Source organism: Bufo gargarizans, chromosome 2 (assembly GCF_014858855.1).
Source record: "Bufo gargarizans isolate SCDJY-AF-19 chromosome 2, ASM1485885v1, whole genome shotgun sequence".
Taxonomy (NCBI): Eukaryota; Metazoa; Chordata; class Amphibia; order Anura; family Bufonidae; genus Bufo; species Bufo gargarizans.
This window is the reverse complement of record NC_058081.1, coordinates 544614180-544637364: the sequence shown is the minus strand read 5'-3', so window position 1 is coordinate 544637364 and position 23185 is coordinate 544614180.

Sequence of the window (23185 nt, the reverse complement as noted above, 5' to 3'; positions counted from 1 at the left end):
CAGGCCACAATCAACAACCTGATCAACTATATGCGACGGAGATGTGTTCCACTGCATGATGCAAATGGTGGCCACACCAGATACTGACTGGTTTTCTAACCCACTGGCAAAACTGTGCAATATTCATGCTGTCTAATCAGCACCTTGATATGCCACACCTGTGAGTTGGGATGGATTATCTCGGCAAAGGAGAAGTGCTTACTGACACTGATTTAGACAGATTTGTGAACAATATTTGAGAGTAATGGGTCTTTTGTGTATGTAGAAAATGTTTCAGATCTTTGAATTCAGCTCATGCAAAATGGGAGCAAAATCCAATCCAGAGAAGCAACAATTACTAACAACCCTGTGATCTCTCAAGGGCCTTAAATTTACTACCTTTATCTCTGCCCTTCTATTGGGACACATCATATCAGAGACGTTTGTGGCCACGGTATAAGGCTTGTTCACATACATACAGTGCCTTACAAAAGTATTCACCCCTTTGACTTTTTTTGCATTTTGGTACATTACAGCCTTAAGTTCAATGTTTTTTTAATGTGAATTTTATGTGATGGATCAGAACACAATAGACTAAGTTGGTGAAGTGAAATGAGCAAAATATATAAATAAAACTATTGTTTAGAAATAAAATACAGAAAATTAGCATGTGCGTATGTATTCACCCCCTTTGTTAGGAAGCCCATAAAAAGCTCTGGTGCAACCAATTACCTTCAGAAGTCACATAATTAGTGAAATGATGTCCAACTGTGTGCAATCTAAGTGTCACATGATCTGTCATTACATATACACACCTTTTTTTGAAAGCCCGCAGAGGCTGCAACACCTAAGCAAGAGGCATCACTAACCAAACACTGCAATGAAGACCAAGGAACTCTCCAAACAAGTAAGGGACAATGTTGTTGAGAAGTACAAGTCAGGGTTAGGTTATGAAAAAATATCTAAATCTTTGATGATCCCCAGGAGCACCATCAAATATAGCATTACCAAATAGAAAGAACATGACACAACAGCAAACTTGCCAAGAGACAGCCGCCCACCAAAACTCACGGACCGGGCAAGGAGGGCAGTAATCAGAGAGGCAGCACAGAGACCTAAGGTAACCCTGGAGGAGCTGCAGAGTTCCACAGCAGAGACTGGAGTATCTGTACATATGACAACAATAAGCCGTACGCTCCATAGAGTTGGGCTTTATGGCAGAGTGGCCAGAAGAAAGCCATTACTTTCAGTATCAATCAAAAAGGCACATTGTGAAACGGAATGTGGAGACTCCCAAAATGTATGGAGGAAGGTGCTCTGGTCTGATGAGACTAAAATTTAACTTTTCGGCCATCAAAGAAAACGCTATGTCTGGAGCAAACCCTACACATCACATCACCCAAAGAACACCATCCCCACAGTGAAACATGGTGGTGGCAGCATCATGCTGTGAGGATGTTTTTCAACAGCTGGGACTGAGAAACTGGTCAGAGTTGAGGGAAAGATGGATGGTGCTAAATACAGGGATATTCTTGAGCAAAACCTGTACTACTCTGTGCATGATTTGAGGCTAAGATGGAGCTTCACCTTCCAGCAGGACAATGACCCAAAACACATTGCTAAAGCAACACTTGAGTGGTTTAAGGGGAAACATGTAAATGTGTTGGAATGGCCTAGTCAAAGCCCAGATCTCAATCCAATAGAAAATATGTGGTGCAATTTAAAGATTGTTGTTCACAAGCGCAAACCATCCAACTTGAAGGAGCTGGAGCAGTTTTGCAAGGAGGAATGGGCAAAATTCCCAGTGGTAAGATGTGGCAAGCTCATACAAAACTTATCCAAAGCAACTTGGAGCTGTGATTGCGTCAAAATGTGGCTCTACAAAGTATTGACTTTAGAGGGGTGAATAGTTATGCACATTGACTTTTTCTGTTATTTTGTCCTATTTGCTGTTTGCTTCACAATAAATAAATAAAAATATTCAAAATTGTGGGCATGTTCTGTAAATTAAATGATGCAAATCCTCAAACAATCCATGTTAATTCCAGGTTGTGAGGCACCAAAATATGAAAAAAGTCAAGGGGGGTGAATACTTCTGCAAGGCACTGTACATACATACATACTCAACCACCAGAGACTGTTTCTAAATCATGGTATGGCATCAATCATTTAAAACACAAAAAGTCTGATGATTGTTTGTGTTAGTTAAAATTGTCCATTATGATCAGCTTTTCACTACTGTGCCGTTACAGTAGTGTGACAATAAATACAGTGATGTCATAGTACAGGCATAATGAACACGGTGATGTTGCAGTATTGATAGATGCTGATATCACGTTATGGAGATCCTAAACAGTGATATTGATATGGGCTAGCACAAGTAGGCAGGGATAACACAAGTATGAGTGGCAGAAATACCATCTTCCGGCAGAGAAGAAGACTATCAGAGTCACCGTAGCCACCTGTCGGATTACTATGTACTATAATGGTATTCGCTGGGTTTTCCAGCATAAATACCGGACTTCAGCTGGAAAAAGAATGATATACAAAGTGATTTCAAGTTTTGTCTTAGACAGGGGCGGACTGGAAACTTAAAGTGGCCCATGTTGTTGGCAGGTTCAATTTGAATAAAGGTGGGCTAAAACAAGTAGGCAGGGATAACAGAAGTATGAGTGGCAGAAATACCATAGTGAAAATTCAGGGGTTGGCAGCACTACTCATCCCACTCATTTGGGTACTGACCAGGAAATGGCTTACAAGCCAAATGGTGCGCGCAGATAGGGATCCTGGCTGGGGGTCCCAACTCATCCAGACAATTCAATAATCCGCAGCACTCGCCGGTAAATGATAAAAATAGTGGTGATTTATTCACTCAAGCAGCCAGGTATACTGGCTGCTTGAGTGAATAAATCACCACTATTTTCATCATTTACCGGCGAGTGCTGCGGATTATTGAATTGTCAGAAATACCATGGTGCAACACAAGATTCCACCCCTGGAGAACCAAATACCACAGATGGGCACCTGGGGCTGCTGGCCAGGTCCACAAGTACCTGATGCTCCTAGCCTTAATTATTCCTGAGAGCATCAGATTGTTATGTGCCCCCTGGGCAGCAGTCCCCCCGGAAATGTCACTGTCAGGTTTATGGCCAGTCCGCCCCTGGTTTTAGCTCAAGGATGTCATGTCAAAGTTTATGTTCACATCTCCTTTTGGTAAATTCTGTAGTCTCTTCTGGCAGAGAAGAAGACTATCAGAGTCACCGTAACCACCTGCCCGATTCGTATGTGCTATAATTGGATCCGGTGTTTTTTCCAGCATAAATACCGGCCTTCAGCTGGAAAAATGCCATTCCATGCCCCGCGCCCAGCAGTGTCCATCTATGCCAGATACAGTAACTCTGGTAGTCTGTTCCTCTGTCAAAAAAGACTTTTAAATTTATCAATGTGTGAATGATGTGAATGAAGCATTTACATAGGAATAAAGTGTTCAGTAGCATTAATTATAAATAATGATAAAAATGTTTAAAGTGGATTCAATCTGAGTAAGAAATCTTTTAGATAACCTTACAAGGGCCACACTGAACTAAAATGGCCGAGAAACAAAATCAATGTGAATTGTCAATACTATGCTTGTTTGTTCCCTATGCAGTTTATATTATTGTCGGCATCACATCCCTGTTTGCACGGAGAAATGTGCTGCTGCCACAGCCAGGGAGGAACAGAGTGGAGGATGCGAGTGGCACATAAATGACAGTGGCACTCCTTACCCTGATGTTCTCTAGGGCCTGTGCAGTGACAGTTGGGGTGCCCTTGGTGTTATTGGTCTGGTACAGGTGCAATGCAGAAGATGTAGGTGCTATGGCAGACGAAAAGTGTTGGAGTCACTAACCAGACTAGTTATAGAAGACAAGTCTATGTCTATTAAATTTCAGAATGGAAGCTTTAGTACATTTAACGCTATCAAAGCACTGTTCCTAACAATTCATCGTGCAATGTATGGATATTGGCAAAGTTGGGGTTGTAGTACTCCTTCTATAACTATATATTGATCTGCTCAGCTCCTTCTTCTCGATAAAATGCTGTCTGTAGATTAGATTACACAATCATGATACATTAATAAGTGCCTTGTATTAAATGTATCCACACAATAAATGCCATTTTCTGAAGTGAGGCAAACCCTTTAAGACCTTTATACACATTAGCGGTTGGGCATGAAAATCGAATGTTTATGGAGAGCCCCTGAATTGAATTGTTTCACTCAATCGTTTGGTTCTCCTGGGAGATAAGCTGTCAGATGTGCCTGGCAGTGGCTTTCTCCTGTCAACTTATTGAAAACACCTTCAGGATCGGCTGAGCCAAGGTTGTATATGTATGGGGGAGTCGGGAGACATAACCATGAGCCAAATTTTTTTTTCCAACTTTTGAAGGATTTTGGCCATCTCTAAATGTCCACGTCTACAGACAAATTGTAGTACGACTAATTTATGATGCATTTTAGGAGACACACAGAAACAAATAACTACAGCAATCATCAAAAGGTTCCTGATGCGTTGTTACTGGTGTAATCCTTTCCATCATTATGCTTTGTTGGTAATATGTGGGCTGGTGACGTATGGATCACTTTCTATTGCTTTACCACACAGGGCTGAAGACGTAAGGCTACGTCTTTCCCCCTTTAATCTGCTCTGTAGAGTGAGTCTGATTCATTTTGCCCATTGTAAAGCACAAGTATTTCCTCTATTATTTACTTTAGTTATTCCACTTATTACCCATCCCCTTGCTGTGAAATATCTGCAGACGCTGAGTGCTGGGAACATTGTTGGCGCTACATAAGAAAGCTACACCCTGCCCTAAGGAGATTGTGTCAGTTGTGGAATAAAGGTATATCCAGTTAAACTTGACTTGTTATACAGCTAAGCCTTTTCTAGGTAGGACACAAATGGGTATGATATTGAGGTAACCATTTCTACAGTTGCATTTAAATAGATCCATTTGCTTGATGGACGCAAAAAATGTAGCAACTATTAGGATAATAGGATTGCTTGCCATTTTAATTTGTAAGCTGAAACTAGAAGTGGGTTTGATAGCCACTTCAATGGTCTCTGATGTTATTACATGTCAACGGTAATCTGCATCATCTTACCTTCTCATACTTTCTTCTTTGGATGAGGATAGGCTAAAGAGTGCAATCAATGGGGGAAATGTATCAATAGAGTCATTTCTAAGACGTAATTATTGTGGTGATGCTACCTAAAAGACAGCATCTGTTATCATTTTTTTAAAACTATCACATGCCATTTGGGTTAATTTCTTTGTTTTCTCGGGCGTTGTACCAGAGGATTTAAACTTACACTAGTTTGCGGTGTGAATACTTAAGAAATGTAATTTTTTGCCAAGTGTCATAATTATGAAGCCTTTCCAGCACATACAATTGTTTTGTTTCAGAAAATGATAAACTTTGTAAAGAATTTTGACACTATGGTGCTCAAAACCCTTGGTAGGTGTCAGCCGAAAGTAATTTATTTTACTTACTTATATAGCACTGACATATTCTGCTGCACTTTATATTATCATAACGCGCTGTCCCCAGTGAAGCTCACAATCTAAATTCCCAGTATGTCTTTAGAGTATGGGAGGAAACCAGAATACCACACAAACACAGGTAGAACATCCAACTCCATGCAGATGTTGTCCTTGGTCGAACCCTAGCACTACAAGGCACCAGTGCTAACCATGCTGTCACCATGCTGTCCATCATGCGCATAGTTGCTGCTAGACTCCTCTGGTGGTGGCTTATCCACCAGTCCTCTGCTTCATACTGATGAAGGGAAGAACCGCAAAATGATGCTGTGGTTTGGTTGGTATGAGCTAATTTGCAGAACAAATGGCCCCATTGGTTCACGTGACAATATATGTGTATGGTGTTCACTTCTCTCCATAAGAGCTTCATCAGTAAGAAATGCTCCATGTTGATGAAACTGAAATTTTTGCCATTTTCTTCCAAATTGTAGCATATTCTGAACCTGGACATATCCCCATCTTCACCCCTCCGGCCCCCCTGATATGAGCATTGGAGCATTTTATGCTCCGATGTTCTCCCTTGCCCAGCGCTGTATCCCTTGCCCTATGCTTCCGTCCAGCAGTGTTCCTGATGACGTCACCTGTTCTGACGGACGGGCTTTAGCGTTGCCCTAGCCATTTTATAGGCTAGGGCAGCGCTAAAGCTCGCCCATTATTGCCAGTGACATCAATGGGCCCACTGCTAGGTGGAAGCCTCTGCCTAGCAGTCTTCATGAAGAGCCTGGTATGTCACCCGATATCCCCAAAAATGTATTTTCTTTGCTCGATTCAGCACAGGGAAAAGGAGACCATAAGGGGGGCTGGAGGGGTGAAGATGAGGATATGTCAGGGTTAAGTTCTGAACAACCTCTTTAAAGTGACAGTGAGCCACCCTAACATCTGGGCCCCTGTACAACTGCACTGGTGGAACATATGGTATGTCCACCACTGTTTTCAATACTGTGATTGTCTAATCCCACCCCTTTTTAGGTTGAAAAATATTGCAAGAATAATTTTGGGTAGAAATTGATCAATATTTGTCTATTCTAAACAGAGATGTTGCTTAAAACCCCTGACCCTGATTCAAAATCTCCTGGAGCCCCTCATCTCTTTTACATGATTTGTAGCACAGGTCTCCTCACATGGGGCAGATAGACCTTCCTCAGACACTGCCTGGGTGTGACTGTAACCTCTGCAACTCGTTTATTATGTGCCTGTTTGTAAAAGCTCTTTTACACATTAGTGAATCATGGACAGAAACAAACCCATTCATTTTAGTGTTCATTTATTTATCAGTGATTTTGGTCCGCATTGCTGACTGAACACGTCCACTAAATGTTTTTTTTCTTCACCTGGCACCCCTATAGAAATGCCTATTCTTGTCCGCAGCTGCGGACAAGAATAGGACATGTTCTATCTTTTGCGGAGCTGCGGACCCAAAGATCGGGGCCGCGCTCCGCAAATGCGGATGCGGACAGCACACTGTGTGCTGTCCGCATCCATTCCGTCCCCATAGAGAATAAATGGGTCCACACCCGTTCCGCAAATTTGCGGAACGGATGCGGACCCATTTGCGGACGTGTGAATGGAGCCTCAATTGAACTTGGAATCCGCTCAATAATTAAAAAGTTAGTCAAGAGTTAATCAGACTTTAAGTCTTTTGAGCTGAATACAATGTTTAAATCCTTATAATAAGACATAATGTATGTGATAGGTAGCCATTTACCTCAAGGTAATAGAGGTTTTAGATTGTTAGTATAGTTAGCTTGTGCCAAAGCACCGTGGTGGCCCACGTGGCGGTCAAAAAACAAAATGGATTTTACCTCTTTGATAGAATGAACCGGAGGCCGCACTACCTTAACTTTCAGCTCTTATCGCTCTTGGAGGTGCGTACTTGGCATAACACATAGCTCGAAAATTCAGAGCTTGGCATCTCACGTGGGCCGATGCTCCTCTCCCGACCTCACAGCTTTTTCCTGCGCAGAGCATAGAGATAGCTCCCTTGTCTCCTAGCTGTGTTACTCGTGGGGAACCATGCTCGGCATATCATGTGACTCTCAGGTTATCTCACATGAGCCGCCATTCCTCTTTTGGTCTCACAGCTTGTAATAGAGCAGTAAGGAGAAAGAATTATAGACACCAAACTTTATCCATGGATTTTTGCGAAAGTGGGTCTTTCAATATGCAGGCACTGTATACACCAGACGCGTTTCAGAGTGGTACCTCACTCCTTCATCAGTGGTTACCTGCTGGATCGTATCATGCCTACTTTTATAGTCAGCTCATACGTCATCTTAGATGTTGATTAGTTCCAAAACCCGTACTGGATCCAAAGCTGTTTCTTATATGCTTGTACTACTTCAGTCTCTCTTAGGTATAATTAAGTCATATATTTAACTTATGGGTCATACAATTTACCATATTCTGCAGCCTCTTACCAAAAAACGCAGTTCCGGTTTCACTTCTTTATTGGTGCGTATTTTTTGGCGATGGTGCATTTTTGTTCTACAGTCATTACTAATCAACTAGAGAACCATTGTAGATACATATCACATAGTAATGGGATCTTACCGTGAACAGTTGCCCCAAAATGAGTCAAAGATTGAGTGACTGGGAAGAGTGTGTTATAGAAAATAAAACTTCCTATACATACTCCTCCTGATAATTGTGCCTTATTATTTAGAGTTACATAGAATTGACTCGGAGAATAGGGAGAGGGCCTCCCAACAAGGGGAAATCGTAGCGTTATATACTGTATATTAGACTGCGATTTCCCGTCAGTGGGAGTTGCCCGTCCATATTCTTACAAGAAGCCGAACAATTCTAATTCTGCATTAAGGCCTTGTGGTTGAAGTGTATTAAATTCAAAAATTTTCATTAATTATAGTCGTGGCATTCTTTTGATGTGATCTCCACCTCTCCAATGTCTTTCCACCTGTTCAAGTGCTGCAAAAGTGAGGCCCTTTGGGTCCTGGTTGTGACATTGTCTAAAGTGTTCTGATGATGTGTGATTCTCATAACCATTTTTTATATTAGGTATATGTTCTGCAATTCTCTTTTTCAGTGTTCTTTTGGTTCGTCCTATATATTGTTTCCCACATGGGCATTCCACAATATATATATGACGTTAGTAGAGCTGCAAGACAAAAATTCTCTGATTTCATGTCTAAAGCCGTTCTGCGTAGACCGTATTTTTTGGGGGAATGTCACAGTTTGACAGTTATTACACTTTTCGTACCTATAGAACCCCTTCAAATTTAACCATTGGTCTATAGACTGTTTGTTCTTTTTTGGGATTTAATTGAGGGTTCTATTTTCAGGCCTAAATTTGGGGCCTTAGTGTATGTTATCTGTGGGATGGCTGGTATCAAAGGGCCTACAGTGCCTTGCAAAAATATTCACCCCTTTTGCTTTTTTCGTATTTTGGTACATTACAGCCTTAAGTTCAATGTTTTGTTAATCTGAATTCTACGTGATGGATCAGAACACAATAGTCTAAGTTGCTGAAGTGAAATGAAAAAAATATATAAATAAAACTATTGTTTAGAAATAGAAAACAGAAAAATTGGCATGTGCGTTTGTATTCACCCCCTTTGTTAGGAAGCCATAAAAAGCTCTGGTGCAACCAATTACCTTCAGAAGTCACATAATTAGAGAAATGATGTCCACCTGTGTGCAATCTAAGTGTCACATGATCTGTCATTACATATACACACCTTTTTTGAAATGTCCAAAAGGCTGTAACACCTAAGCAAGAGGCATCACTAACCAAACACTGTCATGAAGACCAAGAAACTCTCCAAACAAGAAAGGGACAATGTTGTTGAGAAGTACAAGTCAGGGTTAGGGTATAAAAAATATCTTTGATGATCCCCAGGAGCACCATCAAATATATCATAACCAAATGGAAAGAACATGGCACAACAGCAAACCTGCCAAGAGACAGCCCCCCACCAAAACTCATGGACCAGGCAAGACCTAAGGTAACCCTGGAGGAGCTGCAGAGTTTCACAGCAGAGACTGGAGTATCTGTACATAGGACAACAATAAGCCGTACGCTCCATAGAGTTGGCCTTTATGGCAGAGTGGCCAGAAGAAAGCCATTACTTTCAGCAAAAAATAAAAAGGCATGTTGTGAGTGTGCGAAAAAAGGCATGTGGGAGACTCCCAAAATGTATGGAGGAAGGTGCTCTGGTCTGATAAGACTAAAATTTAACTTTTGGGCCATCAAAGAAAACGCTATGTCTGGTGCAATCCCAACACATCACATCACCCAAAGAGCTTGAAAAAGACTATTGTCGAAACGTTGCTGCTGATTTTGTGGTGTAATAAAAAACACTGAATAGCCTTTGGAGTGCCGTGACCTTCTTCGTTTTTTCTGGTATCTGTGGGGTCTATGAGGCCGGGACCTGACGTCACGAGCACCGCCGCAAAGCCTTTTGAATGAATTCAAGTAAGTGGTGCTGTCCTACCACTCTTTTTTGTTTGATCACCCAAAGAACACCATCCCCACAGTGAAACATGGTGGTGGCAGCATCATGCTGTGAGGATGTTTTTCAGCAGCCGGGACTGGGAAACTGGTCAGAGTTGAGGGAATGATGGATGGTTCTAATACAGGGATATTCTTGAGCAGAACCTGTACCACTCTGTGCGTGATTTGAGGCTAAGAAGGTTCACCTTCCGGCAGGACAATGACCCCAAACACACTGCTAAAGCAAACCTTGAGTGGTTTAAGGGGAAACATGTAAATGCATTGGAATGGCCTAGTCAAAGCCCAGATTTCAATCTAATAGAAAATCTGTAGTCAGACTTAAAGATTGCTGTTCACAAGCGCAAACCATCCAACTTGAAGGAGCTGGAGCAGTTTTGCAAGGAGGAATGGGCAAAAATCCCAGTGGTAAGATGTGGAAAGCTTATCCAAAGCGACTTGGAGCTGTGATTGCCGCAAAAGGTGGCTCTACAAAGTATTGACTTTTTCTGTTATTTTGTCCTATTTGATGTTTGCTTCACAATGAAAAGAACATCTTCAAAATTGTGGGCATGTTCTGTAAATAAATGATGGAAATCCTCAAACAATTCCAGGCTGTGAGGCACCAAAATACGAAGAAAAAAAAGTCAAGGGGGGTGAATACTTTTGCAAGGCACTGCACATGCTTATCCTTCTGGATAATATGCAAATGCTGTTTGATAATCCGTTCAACTTTTTTTTTTGTGAATTGAATGGTAGAATAACATGAATAGTTTCCTCTTCCTGAGTTGTTTTCACCATAGTGTTAGTATTTGTGAAGAAAGTCTAAGGCCCCTTTCACACGGGCGAGTATTCCACGCGGATGCGATGCGTGAGTTGAACACATTGCACCCGCATTGAATCCTGACCCATTAATTTCTATGGGGCTGTACACACGAGCGGTGATTTTCACGCATCACTTGTGCGTTGTGTGAAAATCGCAGCATGCTCCTCTTTGTGCGTTTTTCACGTAACGCAGGCACCATAGAAATGAATGAGGTTGCGTGAAAATCGCATGCATCCGCAAGCAAGTGCGGATGCGGTGCGATTTTCACGCACAGTTGCTAGGAGACGATCAGGATGGAGACCCGATCATTATTATTTTCCCTTATAACATGGTTATAAGGGAAAATATTAGCATTCTGAATACAGAATGCATCGTAAAATAGCGCCGGATGGGTTAAAAAATAAATAAATAAAAATTTAACTCACTTTAATCCACTTGATCGCGAAGCCCGGCATCTCCTTCTGTCTTCATCTTAGCTCTGTGCAGCAACAGGACCTGTGGTGACGTCACTCTGGTCATCACATGATCCATCACCATGGTAAAAGATCATGTGATGGATCATGTGATGACCGGAGTGACGTCACCACAGGTCCTGTTGCTGCACAGAGCTAAGATGAAGACAGAAGGAGATGCCGACTGCTCGATCAAGTGGATTAAGGTGAGTTAAATTTTTTATTTTTTTAACCCCTCCAGCGCTATTTTACTATGCATTCTGTATTCAGAATGCTATTATTTTCCCTTATAACCCTGTTATAAGGGAAAATAATACAATCTACAGAACACCGATCCCAAACATGTGCGATTTTTCTCACGCGAGTGCAAAACGCATTACAATGTTTTGCACTCGCGCTGAAAAATCGTGCGTGTTCCCGTAACGCACCCGCACATTTCCCTGCAACGCCCATCTGAAAGAGGCTTAATTGTTTCACCTTTGATGAAGATGTTTCAATATTTGTTGAATAAGGGCTCATGCGCATGGCTGCTGGATGTTTTGCAGTCTGCAAATTGCGCATCCACAAAACATGGATACCGGCCATGTGCATTCCGTATTTTGTGGAACGGAACAGCTGGCCCCTAATAGAACAGTCTTACCCTTGTCCGTAATGCGGACTATAATAAGACATGTTCTATTTATTTGCTGGAACGGCCATACGGACATACAGAATGCACACTGAGTCATTTCTGTTTTTTATGTGGCCCCATTGAAGTGAATGGTTCTGCATACGGGCCACACAAAAAAAGGAAAAAAAAATTGTTTGCTTGCATTAGCCCTAATAATGCTGTTTTTAAATATATATTTTTTACTTTTTTATTTTTTATTGCGCCCACTAAAATGATCATTTTGAAAATGCTGCAGACTATGTTAGCGATGTCTATGAATTATTGTTCTAATTAGTTTGATTGCTTTTATTCTTGTCGATATTCTCTGTTCTGTACTCATTTTATACAGTTCAGGTTTTATGTTAAATTACAAGTGGAGCTGCTGAGGAATAGACACCGTGGCTTTTATATATTTTTTTTCTTCTTAAATTCATCAAAAAAAAAATCTTGCTTTGTTCTGAAATCCAATAATGCTGTGCCAGAAGAAAGGCAGGCCTGCTCGATCAGTGCTTAGAGTTCTTACACTCTTTTGTTGTCGAGGCAGCAGGGGCCCAGCTTTCATCCTCAATGCGTAAAATTTAGCACCCTCCCCTCAACATGCTTACTTACTCACTTTGTTTTTGTTCATCAAATTAATTATTTATGTATTGATTTGTCTTTGAAGAAAGCTTGAAGTGCGATAAACCCTGACAAAGAGAAGATAGCCTTTGAGTTTATTTGCTTAACAAGTTTGTAAGGCACATTTCTTTTTGTATAAAGACACAAAGTATCTGTAGCCACACATATGTTATCACTGACACATATGTGCAAGGGAGCAGGAATGAGCACAAAAAAAAAAAATCCTGCTTCTATGAAATCAAAGCATTTGTGACACATGGTTTGGATTATGAAGGTTCAACAATCCAGATTTACCCTTTCATATCTGTTCCTTTTGTTTTAGGCCAGATTCATACAATGCAGATGGGTGCAGTTTTTGGATCCAAAAAATTTTGAAACATCAGTTTTCCTTGCACAGCGCCCCCTCCACTATAGCAGTGCAATCCACACCTCTCGTATTACACAGCTTGCAGCCGTGCCCCAAAACAAAACCAATCAAAATGCCTTCATAACACAGCCTGCCACAGTGCCCCCATAACCAAGCCAATCATATTTTCTAGCAAATGAGTAAATCCCTCAGAACTTTTATTCAATGTGATTCGGTCTGAATCGGTTCTACCCGAATCAGGAGTGCTCCAATTGGCCTGAAAATTTGTGCATGACATTCTAGGTCAACTAGGACTCATATTGTTTCTCTCTAGCCTCTAAATTGTCTCTCACTCTTTTTCTCCAAAATTCAAATTTGGACGCAATTGGAGTTTTTACAAAATTCGGGTGAAGCTTGATTAGTTTGCAATTGATCGGCTCGTCTCTAATAAAGGCTGCATAACACGGCATGCCACAGGGCTCCCGTAAGACATACTCTACACGCTACACTCCATAAAAACAGCAACCACACAACATAATGTACTCAGTTCCTTCATGACCCATGTCAAAAGGTAATAACCAAACAGTCAGCTCACTCAACACCCTATTCCTAACGAGGAGCATTAAAGGGGTATTCTGAGTAATGACATTTATGACAGACCTAATGCAAGATTGGTGGTCCCACTCTTATAGACTGTAAAGGAAAATCCTGCGGGCATTATAACTACTTGTGGTACTGTGGGGGCATTGTTATTATTATTGGGCACAATATGGAAAGCACTACTACTAATGGGGGCACCCTCAGGGAGCACAAACATATGGCACATTCACCGCAGAGCAAGTGGTCCTGTTTTAAAATGCCAGGAGGGAATTCCACCTCCAGTCCATAATTATGGATACGTCCAACAGATCCTCCGCAACAATTTTATGAAATGTTGCTTGTCTTTGGTTTAATCTTTGCATGTATAGGTTTTAAAAGATTTGTCCCATCTGGACATTTATGGCATAGTGTATAGCTGTTAATGGAGAGGAAGATGCAAATGCACAACTCATTCACTTTTATGACACTTAGCTGAGTGCGCTTACTTGGCTATTTTTGGAAGTCCCATAAAAGTGAAGACTGAGAGTCACATATGCATGGCCACCTCTCCATTCACTGCGGCGCAAGCCAAGACTCCTTTCTCAAGATAGTTATATATATAGGACTTATACCTATTTATGGCATATTCTGTGGATATGCTATAAATGTCCAGATGACAATACCCCTTTAAGGCCAACAATCTACTGTGTATGGGAAGCTCCTTATTAGATGATGCTGGGAGCAAGAAAGATTGAATGCATTGAATTTCAACAGTGAATCCTTTTGTTCTCCAGGACGTAAGCTGCAGGCTGACATATCTAGCTGTGACTTTCTCCTCTCTCCCTATTCAAAACACATACACACTGGGCCAAACCAAGTTGTCAGGAGAGATAGCTGGGCGTTGAGGAAATGTTTGGCCCTGCTGACTTAGCCTTAGAAGGTCCAGTCTATTTGCTCTATAGGGCCCTTTAGTCTACACTCGAATTATATAATATGACCAATGAATGAATGAGTATAAAAGAAGCCAAAAAGTAAAATATATATGATCTTTATTCAACTTCCTCCATATCGGTCAATCAGAAAACCTTCTCTCTGGGTCCTAAAATAAACATAAAATTTAAAATAACCTGACAAGATAGCAGAAGTAAAGTAACCATATTAAGGACAAGTACAGAAAAAAAAAAACATCCTGGTAGTTCACATATCAGTTAATAATAATACAAATAATAATAAAATAATAATCTTTATATAGCGCCAATATATTCCACAGCGCTCTACAATCAATGGGTTCATGTACAAACAGTCATAAATAACATAGCAACAAACAACTTAACAATTAAAATACGAGGAATAAGGATGCCCGCAAGAGCTTACAATCTACAATACACTTATTGTTGCAAAGAAGCCAAAGGAACAACGTTCTCCCTGAAACATATTTCTGAGCTCAGATGCATTTGGAGGTCAGATTTACACAAAATAAGTCTGATTCCCATTTACATAGATAGTCTTTTCATAAAACACCTGGTAAATATTCCACTTCAAAGAAAACTGGCAATAAATGGTGCTGCTTGTTAAGTAGATGTCTGAATGTGTTTGGGGCATTGCTTAGCAACATACCCTAATACTAGATTCCGCTAGTAAGTAACAATGTTGGATCTCCACGCTTGTGTGGGATCATTCTGTCACTTTCTATGGTGCAGGTGTAGAAGGTTGTCTAGGTTGATGCCACCAGTACTTGTGACACTTCAGACTGTTTCACTTTTTTCACCTTTTGTTATGTTGCGGGCTTCTGGTAAAATAAAATAAAAAATAAATAAAAAACAAGTTTTCCCTCATTAATAAGCACTAAATACCTCATAATGAGAAAGTGAAAACAACATTTTAGAATTTTTGCATATGTACAAAAACTATCTGCTGCACTGGAAGTTCCCAAGAGCACAGTGGCCTCCAAATTCTGAAATGGAAGAAGTTTGGAATAATCAGGACTCTTCCTAGAGCTGGCCTCCTCACCAAACTAAGTAATTGGGGAAAAGTGCCTTGGTAAGAGAGGTGACCAAGAACCCAATAATCATTCTGGCTGAGCTCCACAGATCCTGTATGCAGACGGGAGAAACTTCCAGAAGGTCAACCATTAATGCAGCACTTCATCAATCTGGGCTTTATGGTAGAGTAGCTAGAAAGAAGCCTTTCCTCGGTAAAAGATACATGAAAGTCCACCTGGAGCTTGCAGAAAATTCCTAAAAGGCTCTTTTACCATGAGAAGCAAAATTCTCTTGTCTGATGAAACCAAGATTGAACTTTTTGACCTTAATTCATGTCTTGAGGAATCCAAGCACTGCTCATCACCTGCCCAATATCATCCCTACAGTGAAGCATGGTGCTAAAAGCATCACACTGTGTTTTTTTTTTTTTGTTTTTTTTTAGTAGCTGGGACAGAGAGACTGACCAGGTTTTTGGGAAAGTTGAATGGAACAAAGTAATGAGATATTTTTAATGCAGACCTGGTCCAGAGTGCTCTGGACCTCAGACTGGGGTGAAGGTTCATCTTCCAACAGGGCAATGTCTATAAGTGCACAGCCAAGACAACACAAGAGTGACTTAGGGACAACTCTGTAAATGTCCTTGAGTTGCCAAGCCAGAGCCATCCTCTTGAACTTAATCAAACATCTCTGGAAAGACCTGAAAATGGGTGTCCACGGACAGTTCCTCACCAACTTAACAAAGCTTAAGAGGATCTGCAGAGAAGAATGGCAGAAAATTCCCAAATCCAGGTGTGCAAATCTTGTGGTATCATACCCAAGAAGACAGCAGGCTGTCATCACTGGCAAATGTGCTTCAAATAACTATTGTGTAAAAAGTTTGAATATTTATGTAAAAGCAATATTTTATGTTTTCGTTTTCAATAATGTAGCAAAGAGTTCAAAGATTCTGTTTTCACTTTGTCATTGTGGGGTATTGAGTGCAGAATCATGGGGAAAAACGTGTTTTTTTATTTTTATTTTAGCACATGCCTATAACATAACAAAAGGTGAAAAGAGTGTGAAGACTTTCCAGATGTCTAGTAACCCACTACTAGGGCAGTGCTTCACTGCTAAAAGGGTTAAAAATGTGTATTATTTATTGTATGTATGTAACTTGCAAGATGAGTTGACAGTCCTTAATAACCATAGCTAGATGGGGCTGTTGTCACCCTCCCCATAGGAAGAAATGAGTAACAGAGTGTCTAGACAGAATGGAGTGAGCAGAAGCAGAAAATACAGCTCTGAGAAATAACAAGCAGAGAAAAACAAAAAATGTAAAAAGAAAGCTTAAAAAACAGCTTATGAGAGAAAAAAGAGAATATTGTGGAGCATACCACTGTTGAGAGGAGGTGTGTGGAGTTCTGTGGAGATAATCTGTCTTATGGACTCTTGGACTCCGTGGCTCACTTGCACAGGAGATGAAAGGCTTCATGAGCCTGATTGAAGTCGGGAAGGAATTTTTTATTCCCCTAAAGTGAGGAAAATTGGCTTCTACCTCACAGTTTTTTTTTGCCTTCCTCTGGATCAACTTGCAGGATGACAGGCCGAACTGGATGGACAAATGTCTTTTTTCGGCCTTATGTACTATGTGTTACTATACTTGGATCTACTAAAGCCCGAAACCTGCTGAGGATAATGTAGATCTGTTTACTGTGAGTACAGCAACCCAGAAAAAGGAACATAACTTAGTCTATCATTGAGATGGAACCTCCCCATGGTTGCACAGAGAAAGTGAGAAGTGTTGCACACCTGGATGCTTAACTGTGGTATAGAAAAGTGCAATATGTGGAAAATTGCTTCAAAGAAAGACCTTGGCCTGTTAAATACCTTTGCAGTAGTAAGAACTGTAAGATCTGTGAAATTTTAACATTGTGAAAGACCTCCCTTGTCGATGTTAAGTCTGGGCTGTAAATGATGTGCATAAACTAACTTCAATTGGAAGTTAAGCACTGTTCTACTGTTAAGGTACCATTTACATGACTGTATTTGTGCTCCTCATCCGATCCACATTTTTTGTGGATCAGATGCAGACCAATTACATAGTAACATAGTACATAAGGCCGAAAAAAGACATTTGTCCATCCAGTTCGGCCTGTTATCCTGCAAGTTGATCCAGAGGAAGGCAAAAAAAAAAAAACTGTGAGGTAGAAGCCAATTTTCCCCACTAGGGGAATAAAAAATTCCTTCCCGACTCCAATCAGGCAATCAATATAACTCCCTGGATCAACGACCCCTCTCTAGTAGCTATAGCCTGTAATATTATTACACTCCAGAAATACATCCAGGCCCCTCTTGAATTCATTTAATTTCAACTGTATGTCCATTTCACATCCCCACAAAAAAGATAAAACATGTCCTATTCTTGTCCATTTTGCGGACAAGAGTAGGCGTTGTTACAACGGGTCAGCAAAAACCAGATTCAACACAGACGTCTTTCATATTTTTTGTGGACTGCAAAATACAACATACTGTCGTGAGAGAGACCCTAATTCTGCCTTGTCATGTCTCCACGACTCAGGGTACCCGCCCTACACCTCACAATTTATCACCACCAAGGGCACTCCAACCAACATCAGACAGGAGAACCCACAGAACTAGGGTGTGCCCTGAGAGAGGACTGACATAGCGAGAAGACTGCTACTATGAGTAACTACTGCCCCCTCTATTGCTACAACCACTCCTATCCTCCCCACTCTTCCCTGCACCCACTGCAGAGGCATTGTACCTCATCACTGTGATGTGGATCGCTTTCTCATAATTCTATTCAAAAGAGGGCTGAAGGTGGTGAAATTTATGTTTTCAAGCCTGAATTTCTTTTTACAGGAACCACTTGTGAATAAGTTGGAGACTCTTGAACTTTGAATCCTTATTGCAGCACTCTAAAAAAGTTTATCTAGGCTAATATTAAAACAAGTAGATTTATGCACTGATGAGTCATGGCACTGATGAGTCAATGAAATTAATTGGGCTTCATTCTCCTGGGCAAGCTACACATATAGCATAGCAGGTAGCAGTAGACTAATATAGATGAGGAACACTACAATAACTAACATTAGTGACTCACTTAACTGCTCGAGTTGTTTTTGGCCTGTATATTTATCAGGAAAGCTTGGATCGAATTAGCTTAATGAATGTCTGGTTGTTTTTTAATAGATACATGCATAATTACAGAACTGTGAGAATAAAGCAAGTCTTACACATGAGATACTGGAGACGGAAAGAAGACTGAGGATAGCTAGGCATTGGCAGCAAGCCGGGCCAAGATACATTTTTGAAGAAGGGATGATTCTCTGTTATCAGATACTATACATACTGGCACCATACAGACTTTCTACATGGCATGGAAAAGTGTGAGTGTAATGGTGCAGAACCCCAAGCAACCAGACAGAGGTTAAACATATATAAACGGCAGTACAGTCCAAACCAGTAAGCATATACAGGTAACCAACCTGAATATTAACCTGTGCAGAGAAAAACCAAGGGGACAGCCAGTGACCAGGCCAAAGTTTATATACGCAGTATTAGTTTATGTAAAGTGGTACCTAGGGATGAGACGTCAGGATTTCCAGGGTCCAATCCAAGGTCATACCCGAGACAAACTGTTCAGCAAAGATGAGGTATCCAAAGGCAGTCTCTAGAGATAAATCGAGGAAGGCAGAGGTCATGCACAGGTAAGTCTGGGAGAATATGAACCGCAACATACACCATAAAACAACAGTGGGCACTGACCAGCCAGGAAGATCACCTTTTAAGTACCTGCTAGCCAATCACAAGTGCCATGTGTCTATTCCTCATAGGTCATATTATGATCCTAATCCCTGACACTTGTGCGGCCTAGGGTGGTCCTTAGTCACTTAACCCATGCCTACCCTCTAATCTACTAGAATTTAAGTACAGGAATTTTCCCCGTCAGCGGCCAGCGTAGCGAATAAGATGCACGTACGTTTGGCAGCGTATCCTTTCTCAAACCTCCTCTCGAGCGTGCACACGGACGCTCGAGCGGCCCAGCATGAATACACGATCGCGTCGGCACGGACACCAGAACGGAACCCGCAGGTGATACCTGAGACAGGACCGGCCGTTGCATGCCGCCACCAGTCCGTTCAATCTGCCTCCGAGACCCCAGCGGTCTTCCCCTCCGGCGACCATGCGGATGCACTACCGCATCTGCCCGCAAAGGAGTCGGAACCGAAGATTCCCCAGGCACATGCATAACCTGTCCCGCTACTCCAATGGGGTTCCTCACAGGCCGAGCCCCACGAGGACCGCTGGGGGCCCCAATGGATCGCGGAACAGGAGAGTGTCTTACAGTGAGTGTTTAAAATTTTTGAAGAAATTAAGACAGAACTTCTAATCAAATGATTGTAATTAAGATACAATTGATAATGTAATTAATACAATAACTAATAATGAAAAATCTTAAACTTCTCTGGACTCTTTAGCCGTTTACTTCAGGGTAATGTGGCCAATGGTATTCTACTTCTAGACTATGCATAGAAATAATTTGGCAAGCTTGAGAGACGTGATGACGTGACGACGTAGTGGACGTCGCGCCCCCGGCTTTCCCTGCTGCTCAGCTACCACGCCGCTACCTCGCTGCTTTGATTATGTTGGCGTCTTCGTGTTGAATCCTCCCTGCACCCTCTCTGTGACCGTCTGACCATCCGATTAGCGCTGGTGACCCCTGGTTTCGTTATCCTCACGCTGCAGATATCGTTTGCTGGGTTCGGATGTGGGGGCTGCCTCCGGCTCTTTCCCGATCCTGCCGTTCCCGATTTTGCTGCTCTTGCTGTTCCTGCCTCCTGTCTTGCCCTCCGTGTCGGTGTGTGCAGTCTGCTGTCTGGAGCTTCTTCTCCCTTACCCCTGTGGAATGTGCCTCCGGTTCCTGTAAATCTGCTACCCCCCCCTTGGGTGTCAGTGAGTAACCTCTGTGTTCCCCATACCTGATGGTTTGTAGGAGAAGACGATAAGCTTCTTTCTCCGTTTCGTTATGCCTCCTTTTTTGATGTTATAGTGACTAATCTTCCATGTCTGCTGATCCCAGTTAATCTTGACTGGAGATTGCCAAGTTGCATATGAGTATAACAAACTGAAACTATAGAGTTTAAAGTATAAAGTGGAGAAGAAAAGGGGGAAAAAAAAAAAAAAAAAAAAAAAAAGAGGAGAAAGAGTATAAAGAAGAGTGGACACAAAAAAAAAAAAAAAAGGGGGAGGAGACAAAAAAAAAAAAAGGAGAAGAAAAACAGAACTAAGAAGACACTATATTAAAAAAATAAAAAAAAAAGGGGTAAGGGGGACAAGGTAAAAGAAAAGAAAAATAAAAGGAACAAAAAAAAAAAAAAAAAAAAAAAAAAGAAAAGGAGAGCAAAGAAGAAAAGATATATACCCAAAGGAGAGGAGGAGGCGGAATAAGCGGAATAAGGGGAAAAACAAAAAGAAAAAAACCAAATAAAGATATTTAAAAAAAAAAAAAAAAAAGACAGCAAAAGAAAATAAAAATTAAAAAATAAATATAGTAGAATAAAGAGAAATAAGATATGGGCCCAAAAGCCCCTAGGCGTTCGACTGATCTATCAAGTCAGAAAACACGGGTCCAAACTGCTGAACCAACAAAACTGGATCAGTTTCTGAAGTCTCCAAGGGTCAATACGAGGGGCGGACAAAAGGATTTTTTTGCAAAAATAAATTATGAACCAGAGGTAACTGAGCCAGAAATACAAAAAGGCGCTAGATACCAGGAAGAGGAAGACGGTATAATGGGGGAAGCAATCCCTAATGATAACTCTTCCCCGCTGGAAGAAATACTCCTAGCGGTTAAACAGAACGGGGATTTAATACAGGCGGTCACAACCCAACTTGGATTTATTCAAGTTGATGTGGGATCAATAAAAGATGATTTGTCCAAAATGCGAGACAGAGTTAACACCCTTGAAAACTCCGTCACCCTTATACAGAATGAATCCAAAAAAATAAATACGGAACTTTCTACACTTAAAGTGGAATATAATCTCTTGAAGAAAAAGGTAGTGGACCTGGAGGATAGGTCACGAAGATACAACGTGAGAATAATAGGGATTCCAGAGGGTGTGGAAGAGAAAAATCCAACCCAATTCATACAGAAATTAATTCTTGAGAACTTTGGTAAAGAGTCATTTTCTTCTCTTTTCATGATTGAAAGAGCTCATCGGGTCCCAGGAGGAAAACCAATTCCAGGGAGACAACCTCGGACAATCCTGGCTAAGATACTGACTACAGGGGACAGAGATGTCCTCCTGAGAAGGGCGAGGGAATCCTCACCGGTTGTGTATAATGGGATTAGACTGGCCTTTTTTCCTGATTTTTCGAAAGAAATACAAGAAGAGAGACGCACATTTATGACTGTTAAAAAGAAGCTAAGAGAAAGGGATATTAAATATTCTCTTATATTCCCGGCCAAATTGCGGATTGTTTTTGATGATAAAACCCTTTTTTTTGACACCGCAGAAGAAGCCGCGGATTGGCTTGATCGAAACAATCGATGATATAACTGGGTTATGATCTGGCGGGAATAATTAGTATTATAAGGGGCTTATACCCCTAAATGTAGTTTTCTTTGCTTCTTATTGGCGGTGTGGGGGTGGCTGAGTGGGGGGAGGGTCGGGGGTTGGTCTTAGGAAAGAAATCTACTACCATATGTGGTGGATTGTTTGTGGGAGGGGGTGAGGGGGGGGGGGTTGGGTTGTGGTGCGTCAAAGTGGATGTGGTTCCCCTTTTTTTGGTTTACTAATTTTTTTTTCTTCTTGTTTTTTCCTCTTTCCCTCTCTCCTGGTCCCCTATTTAATCATTGTTGATGACGATGATCAGAATTTTTGCTTGGAATGTACGGGGTTTGGGGGAAAGAGGTAAGAGACAAGCGGTTTTCGACCTGACTCAGGCCCATTTACCAGCAATAGTATGCCTGTTAGAGACCCATCTCACTGAGGAGACCACTAGAATGGTCGACAGGGGATGGGCTGTGCATAGGTACCATTCTACCCTCTCCAACTACTCGAGAGGTGTTACGGTGTTGATACACAGACTTATTGACTTCGTTTGTGAGGCATCCTCTGTCGACCAACAGGGGAGATTTATTTTTTTATATTGCAGGTTAGGGGGAGAGTTATGTATTTTGGCTTTTGTCTATATCCCTCCGCCATTTTCTTTTTTGGTTCTTAATTCTCTTTCACTATTTATGGATAAATGGCCAGAATGTCCAACACTGATTATTGGCGATTTTAACTGTGTCATCGATCCTCTACGTGATAGGGTCTCTATGAGTGCTAAGAGTGACAGTCCGGTCCAGGGGTCTCCCCTCGCACGGTTTTGCCTGGAGGCTGGATTTGAGGACGCTTGGGAATATCTGGGACAGGGGAAAAGGGTTTTTTCATGCTTTAGTAAAGCAGGTAAATCGTTGTCCAGAATAGACCTTGTATTGATAAATAGTAAATATGTGAAATTGATAAAACGAATGAAATATGAAACAAGGTCAATATCCGACCATTCCCCGTTAGTACTAGAATTATGCTTGTCTCCGGAAAGATATACACTAAGACCTCCCTTTAGACTAAACCCTTACTGGTTATCAGTTATAAAGACACATGAAATAATTCGAAATGATATAGGCCGATTCTGGGATATTAACTACGGCTCAGCAAAAATTCAAGTGGTAT